Genomic DNA, 14,567 nt, shown 5'->3' on the forward strand with positions numbered 1-14,567 from the left:
AACAAGGCTCGGATCGCCAGCTTAAGCGGGTACATGGATTGGTCCCTTATATATAATTATAATTTTTCTCCACATAGTTATTTTATTTGGAACAATACAAATAAATAAAAATAAGTTGGTCCCTTATATATAATTATAATTTTTCTCCACATAGTTATTTTATTTGGAACAATACAAATATATAAAAATAAAAAAATTTTTTACAATTTGTTTGATAAATGTATATTATATGTATAAATGTCCTTTTCACTTATGAGTATTTTATGCAATCATTTTTTTTCCAATCCCCTCAAGAGAACATGCCATTGTTTTTGGTGCAATTCCTGACTGTATTATACCTTTAGTCAAGTCTGACCCTAAAGGTTTTTGGACTCCTATTTTTGGCAACACTAACTTATTTGTTCGACATGGTATTGAAAAGACATTTGGTCAACAAAGATATTTTTATACATTATACACTAGGTGGACAACCATAATGGTATACTGCCATGGCTGTACAGCCAGGGCCACAGCATTAACTGGCAGTCATCGCGTGTAAAATTAATTCTCGAAACTTGTGCCGCCAGGTGCGCCAATGGGATGGATTGCAAACTGACTGTAGCCTAATTGTCACATGTTGGTTTGTAAACGCTGAGATTAAAAGCACTAAGTAAAACAAACAATAACAATTATAATATAACATTGTAACATCCTTAAAAACCATTAGAAAATTTACACGTGAATTAATTTCAAAACGTGGGATAGCTCGTAGGCTAGCAGTCTAAGCATCACAAAAATTAAAATAAGACCTTTTTACAAAAAGGCTCTTAGGCGGGCTTTGTGATATAACCGTCATTACATATATAACACATACACATCCTAATAATAATAAGGACACATACAATATATATATATACACAAACACATGGATTCAACGCTAATGTTGTCAAGTTTCTGTTTTCACCAAATCCTCGGTAGAAAAAAAATAAAAAAGAGTCCGTCAGTTCCATATGCAGCGGGAAAATTTAGAAATATGTCTTAATTAAATGCTCGGTATTGCCTGATTTTTCCTTGATTTTTTATTATTCCGTGATTTGTCAACACGGCTAACACGTATGGCATAAAGGTCTTCCGGATACTATACTAAGATACAAGTTCAGTTCAGACTAGGTAAAACATGCACTGTGCCGTTTCACCTGTGGCCAAGTACAACCTCCGGGCGATTTAAACCCTGGTGCGTTTGTTCAAAATTCACTACCCTTTCCGTTTATGTTCGGGATGAAAATGCCCCCATAACTTAACAAACTGCTGTAAACACGTATAAGACAAAAACAACAATTTCCGACTTTTTTTTTTTTGCATAAATCTCTGAATCAAACCTCAGTCCTGATTCAAAAATACTCAAATGTTTAAAAAAAAAAACACAAGATAACTCTGTTAAAAAAATTGCAAGTTCCTAAATGATGTCACCTGGAAAGTAATTGTTTTTTACCTTTTATCAGAGTCTTGGGCATGTCAAAAAAGTGAATGTGGACTGGATATTTTTTTTTTTTACCTTTTAATCACAGTCTTGGGCATGTCAAAGATTAGTAAACACATTGGCTTTGATGGCATGTTAGTTTTTTGTGCAGCATTAGATTTCCATTTTTTTCCCTCATTTACATGGCTGTTTTTTGCCCAAGTGACTTCCATTATATTGAAATTTTTTGATTGCAACGCCATGACACCTATAGTAAATCATGCATTCTTGAGGGTTGGTGTTTTCCCTGTTTGGGAAGAGGTAAAAATTTGTAATTCTTACAGTTGATCACTAGGTGGGACCATTAACCTTTAGACAGTTCTTGCCCAAATAAAAGCTTAGTTTCTGGCTTGTATATGGTAGTTATATGGAGTATAACAGCATATTATATGTGTTTTGTCTGTTGTGTGTGTGTCGTGTGTGTGTGTGTTGGTGTGGGTGTCGAGAGAGTAGAGAGAGAGAGAGTGTGAGAGAGACCTTGCACACTTACCTTGATACGTATTGAGAACAATCAAAAATCATCATCAAATATGCACCTACTTGTCGAGCATCTCAAGAACTACATGGATGCTATAGACAAAAAACAACACAAGTTATAGTGTGGTATTTATGCACCTGCTGCCTTTTGATGGTGGTGAGAAAGGTACAAACTAAACAAAAACAAGGTACGTGGATTTGCAACACTTTCATGCCATCCTGCTGGTCATTTTGATGGTGATTTTGAAGAGCAGCAGCAGTAACACAAGAAAGGGCTTGCTTGTTGTACAGGAAGTTTTTAGAAATGATTTATGCAGCCTGACCCCCTCCAGCGAGCTGCAGTTTATTTTGGTTCATAATAAATTATGTTTATAAATCTGATGGAAAGTCTATCACTGATGAGGATTTTTTTTTAAGGTTTTGTAACCTGGCTGTTTACCATGTCACGAAAAGGACATGCATTTGAACACACATAAGCTCACGCTACGTCCTTAGCCATCAAAAGGCAGCATGTGTGCATTAAAACATATTACGTTTGTTTTTGTTTACTCCATGTAGTTGCTGAGAGCTGAGGTGCATTATTTTGATTTTCCTCAGACACATCAAGGTAAGTGCGCAAAGGTCTCTCTTTCCACTCTCCTCTACACATACACACACAGTCACAACACACACTCATCTGGACCCTTGCGATGGCATAACACATTGTCCCTGGGAGTCACGCCTCTGGCAGGCTGAAGGGGGCAGTTAGCGTTGTCTCCATAATTGGTGGAAAAAGCCACACTGTGCTGTTCTCCCACTCCACCCAATACAGGCTCCTCGAATCCTCCTCACTTCAGTGGAAGCTGGAGAGGATGATGAGGGAGCCACAACAAAATCAGAATCTGATTCTCCTGAGTGTGTGGTGTCGAGGGAGAAGACAATAATACCTGCAGCTCGCTGGAGGAGTCAGGCTGCATAATAATTTCTAAAAAAGTCAAACCCTTTCTCATGTTGCTTGCTGCTCTTCTCACCATCAAATGACCAGCAGGATGGCATGCAATGTTTATATATCACCTTTGTTTTTGTTTGGTCTGTATTTTCTCTATATCAAAAGGCAGCAGGTGCATAAATACACTTATTTTTGTTATTGTTTACTCCATGTAGTTCTGAGAGCTGAGGTGCATATTTTGATTTTCTCAGATACATCAAGGTAAGTGCGCAAAGGTCTCTTATAATATGATCACACACACACAATCAACACACATGTCACAAGGTGACGATCTTTAGGGGCGGAACCAAAATTCGGGAAGTTTGGTTCCGCCCGGAAGTGTTTCCGCCAGGACCGGAAAAACAGAACACCGGAATTTCCGGTAGCGCCGTAAGAAGGAAAATCAGGGAATTCGATGCACCTGTGCCTAGTTAGGGACAGCGGTTGGTGATTGGAGGATACGCTGGACAAGGCAGTACTTAAGGTCAAGTTATTTTACAGTCTGGGAGCTCTTTCTGGTGTGGTGAAGCACTGTGTTGTGCACGTCTTGGTGCGCTGGCCCTGGCGGCTGTCTAACTCTCTCTCTCTCCCTCAGGCTGGAATTGTATGATTGTGAAGACCATCGCGAACATTTAAAGGTTGAGAAAGTGAACGGATTATACGGCGAATTGAGACGACGTGAAAAAGGGGATTGGAAGCGGGCATTGATGTGAGTACTAAGAGCCAGTCGAAAGTGCCCTGTATATTGACCTGGCGTTGTGTAGATCTGTACAGGAGGAGGAGGGCGGGCCCTACCCCTAATATAGCGTGGTGGGAGAGCCGAAGGAATACTTATTGAAGTAGTCACAACGACGACATCACTAGCTAGGCCGCATATTCCATCGCCAGATCCGAACCAAGCGAAGTGAAGGAAGACGGGTGTCCTTTTCGTACACTGAGTGTGGTGGGTGAGTCTTCATGCTGTGAAAACCTATAATTTTGGACGTGGTGCTGTATATTGCTGTGGGGCTGCTGTGTATTGCCGTGTGTCCAGTCAGATAAACCCCCGCCTTCACGCACTTCGTCGCGGGAGGGACAAGGAGACTGCTGGTCTTAGCACTACTGTACAGTATATGGTCACCAGCGTGCTTCAGCTCCGGAGGATAGTACGCTGTGTCCAGCCAGTGAAATATAACTGTGCTTGAGTTGATACCTGTGGAGGAAGAAGGAAAGAGGGAGAGAGAGAGATAGGTCCCGCGAAGTTCAGGAGATGTGCTATTTACAGTACGCTGTGTTACCAGAAACAGGAGCCAGAGGTGAAAAGCCATCCCAGAAAGGCAGAAAAGTAAAGGAGCCCTGAGCAGTGCTTTGAGAGAAGGTCCAAGTTGATACCGGTGGAGAGAAAAGGAAGAGCTGAGAAGAGAGTGATGTAACACAAGGAGGAAACAGAGGAATAACACTGATGCGGACCCTACTTACAGTACGCTGTGTTCAGCCCAGAGGTGAGAGCCATTCAAAGCAAACTAACTGTGTTAGTGTGCCCAAGTTGATGCCTGTGGAGAGAAAAGGAGAGAGAGTGAATAACACGAGGAGGAATAGAGCGAACCCTGTACTTACAGATACGCTGTGTCCAGCCCAGAGGTGAGAGCCATTCAAAGCAAACTAACTGTGCTATTGTGCCCAAGTTGATACCTGTGGAGAGAAAAGGAGAGAGAGTGGGTAACACGAGGAGAGACCGAGGAAACCTGTACTTACGCCGCTGCCTGTGGAGAAAGAGAAAGCGAGAGGAGCACCCAAGGAACGAAACTGTGTGAACCCAGTACTACTGTGAGCTGTAATCAGCGAAGAGGTGAGAGCAAAACCAAGCTGAAATAACGGTGCCTGTGTGTCCCAGCCGTTGCCTGTGGAGGAAAGAGAAAGAGAGTGAGCACCCGAGAACGAACTGTGTGAACCAGTACTTACCGTGAGCTGTATTCAGCGAAGAGGAGGAAGAAGGAGGGCGCTACGGATACCTAAGACTCAGGCCGGGGCCCGAGTCCCACGCCCCGGATCCCCGTGGCCCCCTTGCTCCCTGACCTCTTCCCGGCCATAGCCCATCTGGAGGGCCGAGTCAGAGTTTAGTTTTAATTGCCCTTTCCCTATTCCCCAAGCTATTTTTAAATATTTAAATAAAGATTGTTTTATCACTTACTTGTTCTCGTGTTGTTTGGCCATTGGGTTGGCTTTGGGGACCTCCTCGAGGTGGAAGTTGAGAAGGGGTGTGGCTTAGTCAAAGCATAGCCAGCCCCTGGGTGTGACAGATTTGGCGTAGTCGGCAGGGTCTCCACCTCGAGTTGAGTAACCAAGGTCGTCCAATGACCGACAACGCGGGGCCTTCAGCCCAACCCCGTGCCATGCCCGTTTTTATGGGGAGCCCCTGGATCCAAAAATATGGGGGGACAGAATCCGAGGTACGATTGTCTGAATGGAAGGCTCAACTAGAGTACTTGGCCGACCTACAGGGCCTTAGTGCAGCCCAGCGGCTTCAATTTGTGTTAAAACTCCCTGGATGGAGAAGCGCGGCGAGAGGTGCATGCCGCCCCCGAAGCCGTTAGAGCCCAACGCCCAAACCGTGTTCCAGTTCCTCACTGAACAGTATGGTGACCACACCCCCGTAGCTGTCCTTCGCTCCCAGTTCTTCAATTGTAAGCAGGGCCCCCGCCAACCGATTAGAGTTTTCGCCCTGAGGTTGCAAGAGCAATTCGCCCGACTACAGACCCGTCGGGACCACGGGTTGGGAGATGGAGAGACTCTATTGCGGGACCAGTTTCTTCTGGGGTTGAAGGAGGGTCCGGTGAGACAGAGCCTACGTATCCAGTTTCGAAGGGACCCGGGTCTTACGTTCGAAGATCTGAAGAAAGAGGCACTGGCCCTGGAAGGTGATGAGACTGAGGTGAGTGGTCCCCCAGTGTGTGCGGCCGTCAGTGAAGTAGCACCAGCACAACCCGGAGGCCCTGACTGGAAGCAAGCACTGAAGGCTGAACTTTTGAAAAGATGTCCGCGATCAGATGTCTGAACTGTCTAAAGCCCTCGTAGGAGAATTGCGCCAAGGACGGGCGCGGGAGGAACCACGGCCGGCGCCCCGAGACCGAGTGTACTCAGAGGGAGGCCGAGAGCCGTTCAGGCGCCCGAACCACTTTAACCGGCCCCGTTTTGAATGGGACGAGCAAGGGCGACCTATCTGCAACCGCTGTGGCAAACCAGGTCACTATAGCCGCCAGTGTGGGCCCCGCAGGGCGTCAGAAGGGGGTTTTTAGGTCGGCCGGCCACTGTGGGTCGTGTGGCCGGGACCCCTCGAGAAGACCCTGGAAGAGGATATGGCTCTAGGAGCCAGATGATTGGGCGTAGCCCCGTGGCGAAGGTGAGAGTGTGCGGCAAGGAGGTTCAATGCCTGGTAGACACAGGCTCCCAAGTGACGTTATTTGCTGAGAGTTTATCCGAAGAAAGTGTTTGGGAAACAAGGGGCACCAGGGGCGGAGGCCCCCTGGCTTACTCTGAAGGGCGCAAACGGCCTCGACATCCCATATATTGGCTACCGATTGACGGACCTAGAGGTTCACGGAGTGATGGTCCCCCAGAAAGGTGTGATTATCGTGCAAGACCATTGTCTGGGTGCACATCGAGCCCTGTTGGGCATGAATGTCCTCGCTGATTGCTGGGAAGAGCTATTTCGGGCTAGGCCCGTATCGAAGATACCACCTGCAGAGAGGCCCAAGTGGGAGTGTGTGGTAGCTGACTGTCGAAGGGTGCAAATGAGCCAAGTCCGCAGAGAACAGGAAGAGGTAGGAAGAGTGATGTGTCGTTTTGCTTTGTCTGTCCCCGCAAAAAGTGAGGCTGTTGTGTGGGCGCGAGTACCGCCCGAAGAGCGGGCCCAGAAGAGTGGGTGCTGGTGGAGCCCCATGTGGATTGTCCACACAAGTGGAAGTGGCACGAGGACTAGCGACGGTCCGGCGGGGGGAGAGTCCCCGTGAGGATACGGAATGTACACCCATACGCGGTGCAACTACATCGGCACCAACGATTAGCCCGTCTGACAACGGTTACACCCCACCAAGTAAGGGAAGAGAGGGATATTAGTTTTCGTCAGGTGTGCCCCACTGTCATCGAGGTGGCCCTGACACAAGTAGACACCCCATGGGGTGGTATGGAGAGGAGTGTGTCGAGCCACCTGGCGGGTGAGTCATTACAAGGGGGAGGATTTAGAGCAAGCACAGACACAGAAGTTACAGGCCCTCCTTCGGAGATGGCAGCATGTGTTCGCCACCCACGATGAAGACTACGGATGCACCCAGGTGGTACAACATCATATACCTACCGGGGATGCAGGGCCCAGCCGGGAGAGGTATCGCCCAATTCCGCCCACTTTGTATACCGAGGTACGTACACTCCTGCAAGGCATGCTGAAGCAAGGAGTTGTCAGGGAAAGCAGCAGCCCGTGGGCGGCCCCCATAGTGCTGGTGCAAAAGAAGACGGGGGCTTGGAGATTCTGCGTGGACTACCGTAAGCTGAACCTCGTGACTAAGAAAGACGCTTTCCCTTTGCCACGGATCGAAGATTCGCTTGCCAGCCTCACGCAGTCGGCATGGTACTCTACCTTAGATTTGGCCAGTGGCTACTGGCAGGTGCAGGTGGCCGAAGCAGACCGGGAGAAGACAGCCTTTACCAACCCCGTTTGGACTATTTGAAGGGGACCGGATGCCTTTCGGGCTCTGTAACGCTCCGGCCACCTTCCAGCGGCTGATGCAGCGGTGCTTGGGAGGGCCAGTTAATGGAGTCAGTATTAGTTTACCTGGATGATGTGATTGTCTACTCCCCAGATTTTGATTCACACCTGAGGCACCTCGAGGAAGTCTTTCGGGCCATGGAGAAGTACGGATTGAAACTACAGCCCAATAAGTGTCACTTACTACGGAGAGAAGTCAACTTTCTGGGCCACGTGGTCAGTGCGGCTGGAGTGTCCGTAGATCCTGGAAAGGTATCGGCCGTGAAGGACTGGAAGGCCCCGAGGACAGTGAGGCAAGTGCGATCCTTTTTAGGATTTGTGGGATACTATAGGCGTTTCATAAAGGACTTTTTCAAAAATTGCTAAACCCCTTAATCAGTTGCTGGTTGGCACAGGTCGTAACCGGGGCCGGGGGGTCGCCCAACGTAGACTGGGATGCAAATTGTGAGTCGGCGTTCCAGACATTGAAGCAGGAGCTGCTACAGGCCCCTATCTTGGCATACGCAGATTTCGCAAAACCATTCCTTTTGTATACAGATGCCAGCAATCTCGGGCTGGGAGCGGTGTTGGCTCAACGGCAGGACGGAGTCGAGAGGGTCATCGCGTACACCAGCCGGAGCCTCCACCCAGCCGAGAGGAACGATGCGAACTATAGTTCTTTCAAATTGGAGCTGCTGGCGTTGAAGTGGGCCCTAAGTGAGAAATTTAAAGACTACCTCTGGGGTGCCAAGGTGACGATCATTACAGACAATAACCCATTAGTACACTTACAGACGGCGAAGCTGGGAGCCGTGGAGCAGCGGTGGGTGGCCCAACTGGCCAACTTTGACTATCAACTACAGTACCGACCAGGGCGTGAACACACGAACGCGGACGTCCTCTCAAGGCTGCCCGAAGCGGAAAGCCCCGGAGGGGCCAGCCCGGAGGAGGGCTATATGGTAGGAGCAGTAGAGGCACCAGGCAGCAGACAAGAGGCCGTGCCTGAGAACTGGGGATGGGATCCCCGTCGGTGGAGGGAGAGACAGGCCAGGGATCAAGATGTGCGGCTGGTAAGAGAATGGCTGGAACAGGGCCGACGGCTGACGCCAGCGGAGAGGTTAGCCCAGACGGATACTGGGAGGAGGCTGTGCTGGGGGCAATGGGACAGGCTGGAGCTGAGAGATGGCGTTCTGTGCAGAAGGGGTCAGTGACCCGAAGTTGGGCGAAGAAGTACGCCAGATCGTGGTACCCGCAGATGAGGTAACGGCTTTAGTTTCGGCGTACCACAACCAGTTGGGGCACCAGGGACAGGAGAGGACCGTGTCCCTGCTTAGGAGATTCTTCTTTTGGCCCGGGCTAGAGGCATCGGTGCACGCCCTAATTCAAGCTTGCCCGAGATGCATATTGTTTAAGTCCAGACGGGAGGTCCGAGCGCCAATGGTACCCATCCATGCGAAGGCCCCCCTTCATATCATGGCTATGGACTTCTTGACACTGGGTCGACCACGAGATCGCTACCAGAACATCTTGGTAATAACGGATTTGTTCACAAAGTACGCTTGGGCTATCCCCACCCTCGACCAGACTGCAACCACCACCACCGCTACAGTTTTATGGCGGGCCGTCTTCCAGACGTTCGGATGCCCGGAGTTTCTGCACTCCGATCAAGGAGCCAACTTTGAGTCCAGGGTAATAAGAGAACTATGCCAGTTGTACGGTTGCACGAAAACTCACACCACTTCGTATCATCCTCAGGGGAACGGCGGCTGTGAGAGATTCAATCAGACCCTATTGGGGCTGCTGGGGACCTTGGACCAACAACGGCAGGACGATTGGGTGAGTGCCTTGCCAAACCTCCTACAGGCCTATAACAACAGTATACATAGTACTACGGGTTACGCCCCCACTTACCTGATGTTTGGCAGACACATACGAATGCCTACTGACCTGGTCCTAGGAGTGACAGCCGACCAAGAGGAAGCAAGTGTAACGGAGTGGGTGGGGCGCCATCACCAGCGCTTGCATTTCGCCTACGAGCAGGTGTCGAAAAGGATACAGACGGCAGGAGAGAAAAGTAAGCGGTTGTATGATCGGACTGCTAGAGAAGCCCCTCTACTGCCAGGAGAGAGGGTGTTGGTGAGAGATAATCGGCGGCAGGGGAAGGGGAAAACTGAGTGACCGTTGGGAGGCCACCCCTTATGTAGTCTGCCGGCAGCAGAGGCCGGGACAGCCGGTCTATACCATCCGGCCAGAAGGGAAGTCAGGCCCCGACCGTGTGGTGCACCGGAACATGATTCGCCCATGCCCTAACTACCCCGAAGCCGTGGAAGAAGTCCCCACGGAACCTGTACCAGCGGCCCCCTGGATTGAAGGTTGGGCTGTGGTACCAGGGAGACCCCGTGGTGGCACCACCCCCGATCGCCCCGAGAGAACCAGAAGCAGCCCCTGAACAAGCTGAGCCCGATTCACCAGTGAGACGATCCCAGCGAGAGAACCGAGGCCGACCCCCTGCCCGCTATGGGGAGTGGACAGCCCGAGGACGTTCTAGGGACTAGAACGGATTGGCGGGGGAGGATGTCACAAGGTGACGATCTTTAGGGGCGGAACCAAAATTCGGGAAGTTTGGTTCCGCCCGGAAGTGTTTCCGCCCGGACCGGAAAAAACAGAACACCGGAATTTCCGGTAGCGCCGTAAGAAGGAAAATCAGGGAATTCGATGCACCTGTGCCTAGTTAGGGACAGCGGTTGGTGATTGGAGGATACGCTGGACAAGGCAGTACTTAAGGCCAAGTTATTTCACACAGTCTGAGGGCTCTTTCTGGTGTGTGTGAAGCACTGTGTTGTGCCCGTCTTGGTGCGCTGCTGGCGGCTGTCTAACTCTCTCTCTCCCTCAGGCTGGAATTGTATGATTGTGAAGACATCGCGAACCTTAAAGGTTGAGAAGTGAACGGATTATACGGCGAACTGAGACGACGTGAAAAAGGGGATTGGAAAGCGGCATTGATGTGAGTACTAAGAGCCAGTCGAAAGTGCCCTGTATATTGACCTGGCGTTGTGTAGATCTCTCCAGGAGGAGGAGGGCGGCCCTACCCCTAATATAGCGTGGTGGGAGAGCCGAAGGAATACTTATTGAAGTAGTCAACAACGACGACATCACTAGCTAGGCCGCATATTCCATCGCCAGATCCGAACCAAGCGAAGTGAAGGAAGACGGGTGTCCTTTTGTACACTGAGTGGGGTGGGGGAGTCTTCATGCTGTGAAAAACCTATAATTTTTGACGTGGTGCTGTATATTGCTGTGGGCTGCTGTGTATTGCCGTGTGTCCTGTCAGATAAACCCCCGCCTTCACCGCACTTCGTCGCGGGAGGACAAGGAGACTGCTGGTCCTAGCCTAGTTCAGTACAGTATATGTTGTGAGCGTGCTTCAGATCTCCGGAGATAGCATAGTACGCTGTGTCCAGCCCAGAGGTGAAAGCCATCCAAAGCAGAGGTAACTGTGCTTTGCGTCCAAGTTGATACCGGTGGAGAGGAAAGGAAAGAGAGAGTGAGTAACACAAGGAGAAACAGAGGAAACCTGTACTTACAGTACGCTGTGTTCAGCCCAGAGGTGAGAGCCATTCAAAGCAAACTAACTGTGTTAGTGCGCCCAAGTTGATGCCTGTGGAGAGAAAAGGAGAGAGAGTGAATAACACGAGGAGGAATAGAGCGAACCCTGTACTTACAGTACGCTGTGTCCAGCCCAGAGGTGAGAGCCATTCAAAGCAAACTAACTGTGCTATTGTGCCCAAGTTGATACCTGTGGAGAGAAAAGGAGAGAGAGTGGGTAACACGAGGACGAGACCGAGGAAACCTGTACTTACGCCGCTGCCTGTGGAGAAAAGAGAAAGCGAGTAGTGAGCACCCAAGGAACGAACTGTGTGAACCAGTACTTACTGTGAGCTGTAATCAGCGAAGAGGTGAGAGCAAAACCAAGCTGAACTAACTGTGCCTGTGTGTCCCAGCCGCTGCCTGTGGAGAAAGAGAAAGCGAGTGAGCACCCAAGGAACGAACTGTGTGAACCAGTACTTACCGTGAGCTGTATTCAGCGAAGAGGAGGAAGAAGGAGGGCGCTACGGATACCTAAGACTCAGGCCGGGGCCCGAGTCCCACGCCCCGGATCCCCGTGGCCCCCTTGCTCCCTGACCTCTTCCCGGCCATAGCCCATCTGGAGGGCCGAGTCAGAGTTTAGTTTTAATTGCCCTTTCCCTATTCCCCAAGCTATTTTTAAATATTTAAATAAAGATTGTTTTATCACTTACTTGTTCTCGTGTTGTTTGGCCATTGGGTTGGCTTTGGGGACCTCCTCGAGGTGGAAGTTGAGAAGGGGTGTGGCTTAGTCAAAGCATAGCCAGCCCCTGGGTGTGACACACACACACACACACACACACACACACTATATTTTGCTGGTATACTCCATTATAACTCCATATATAAGCCAGAAACTAAGCTTTTTTTTTTTTCCACCGACATGTCTAAAGGGTTGATGGTCCCACCTAGTGATCAACTGTAAAAAATAAAAATTTGACCTCTTCCAAAAAAGGGAAAACCATCAACAGTCAAGAATGCATGATTATATGGTGTTCATGGCTTTTGCAATCAAAAAATATTATTACCATGGAAGTCAATGGGGCAAAAACAGCCATGAAACCTTAAAATGAGGGAAGAAAAAATTAAAATCTAATGCTGCAAAAAAAACTAACAATGCAATCAAAGCCAATGTTGTTACTAATCTTTGACATGCCCAAGACTCCTGATAAAAGGTAAAAAAAATATCCAGTCCACAATCACTTTTTATATTGAAAACAATTAATTTTGTGTGTTTTCCCCCCAAATCAGTGACATCATTTATGAACTTGGTAATTAAATAGTTAAAAATCTTTAATAAATTCAGATTGTATTTTTTTTAAACATTTGGTAGTTTTGATCAGGACTTAGGTTTATTAATACATTTATGCAAAAAAGTTTGAAAAAAATATTTATCTGATACATTTTTACAGCAGTTTAATGAAAGGGTAGTGAATTTGCCCACAGTGTATTGTTGAGTTTTTGAAAAATTTCAAAGCATTTTCCTAAAATATGTCAAAATAAGATTTGTCACCAAAAAATCATTCACATTTGCTAAAAAACACAGAGAAAGTTGTGGCCAAATTAAGACTCAACATTAACCCCCTAGATGAAAACGTCCCCACACACAGCAAAAGGGTTAAACTCTGTTTAATTGTATTGAAATTCAAGTTGAATCTAGTATAAAAAAACTTTAAATTGCTTAAATTTTTTCTATGAATTAAAGTAGCCTAACTTAAAAATATGTTATCATGACTTTTTTCATATCATTCTTTACTATGTGATAAGAGCTAAAATCGTTTTTCCATTTCGGAAACCAAGCACCCACTTTTTTCTTTTTTTAAATCTATTATTTTGCTCGCATATTTTTTTAAACAGGTGTTTTTTTTTTTTTTTTTTTTTTATTTTTTTTTTTTTTTTTTTAAATAAGGGCTAATTGTAATTCAATGCAACCTTCACAGATTACATAATGATTACATTTCAAGCTTTCTGTAGATATATTTCTCATGTATGTGAGGCACCTAATTTTATTTCATTTTCAGGAAAAAAAATCAAGTGATCGAGAGGGCGCCTCCATGTCATGCATGCGCATTAATAATTTTCACACAAACACTTGAATATGAGTAATAATAGAGCACATTTATTTTCTGTTACAGTACGGGATCCACATTAAAAATAGTCTACAACCGAGACAGATGCAGTTATAACCTGTTAACTGAAGGCTATTTGACATTTTTTAAAATGATTCTAACGGCCGATACCACTCCAAATCATTGATCATTCATTGTTCTTGATCAAGATTAAATGGATGCATGACTCTTATAAACTTATTTTAATAAATCTAATAAAAAAATCTAAATCTAAAATCTAATAAAAATTTAATAAACCACTTTTTCTTTTTTAAATCTATTATTTGCTCGTGTCAGGATTCCACCATCTCAAGTTCAAATTCTCAAGTGTTAAAGTCCCTGTCAGGTTTCATTTCTCATTTTCAGGGAAGTCTTTGGCCAAGCAGTTTCAGATCTCTCAGTTCATGATCAGCTTTACAATCTCCGTCAAGGAAATTCTTCTGTCAACACATATGCTCTCCACTTTCGCACCCTGGTGGCATCCTGTGGTTGGAACGAATCTGCCCTGATTACTGCTTTCCGCCACGGCCTGAATCCAAACATCCGTCAGCTGCTGGTAGTTTATGATGACTCCATGGGAATTGAGAACCTTATTAAAAAAAACATTCGAGTATCTCAACGCTTATCTGCCCTGTGACAATCCATTTACCACTGTCAGTCCTCTGTCCTCGGCTCCCATTGCTTTCTCCTCCAGCACCTGAACCCATGCAAGTGGACTCCACCCCATCTCACTCCTTTCGGAGCGTCAGCGTCGCATCCAGCTTCACCTTTGTCTGTACTGCGGGGGCGACAATCATCTCATCTGCTCCTGCCCTGTTCGACCCTCAACGTTCAGCGGTAAGCTCCATTCAGATCCCTCCTAAAGTTTGAATCCTTAAACCGTACCATGGTTTCATCTGTTAACCTCTCATGTCTGGGTCTCAGCGCAAGCCCTCCTCGACTCTGGTTCAGCGGGGAACTTCATTTCAACCCGCTCCTCCAAAAACTGAACGTCTGCAAGCACCGCGCAGTTATCAAGAAACTCAGAATCCAAACCATTCAAGGAAAGCCGCTGGATCGAGGTCGAATCAGTCATGTTTTCTTCCCACATTAACGCTCCGCATTGGCTGTTTACACACAGAAGAGATCTCATTCCTAGTACTCTACTACTCAACTCATCATCTCACCCCCCTA

This window comes from Cyprinus carpio, unplaced genomic scaffold (genome assembly GCF_018340385.1).
Source record: "Cyprinus carpio isolate SPL01 unplaced genomic scaffold, ASM1834038v1 S000006465, whole genome shotgun sequence".
Lineage (NCBI taxonomy): Eukaryota > Metazoa > Chordata > Actinopteri > Cypriniformes > Cyprinidae > Cyprinus > Cyprinus carpio.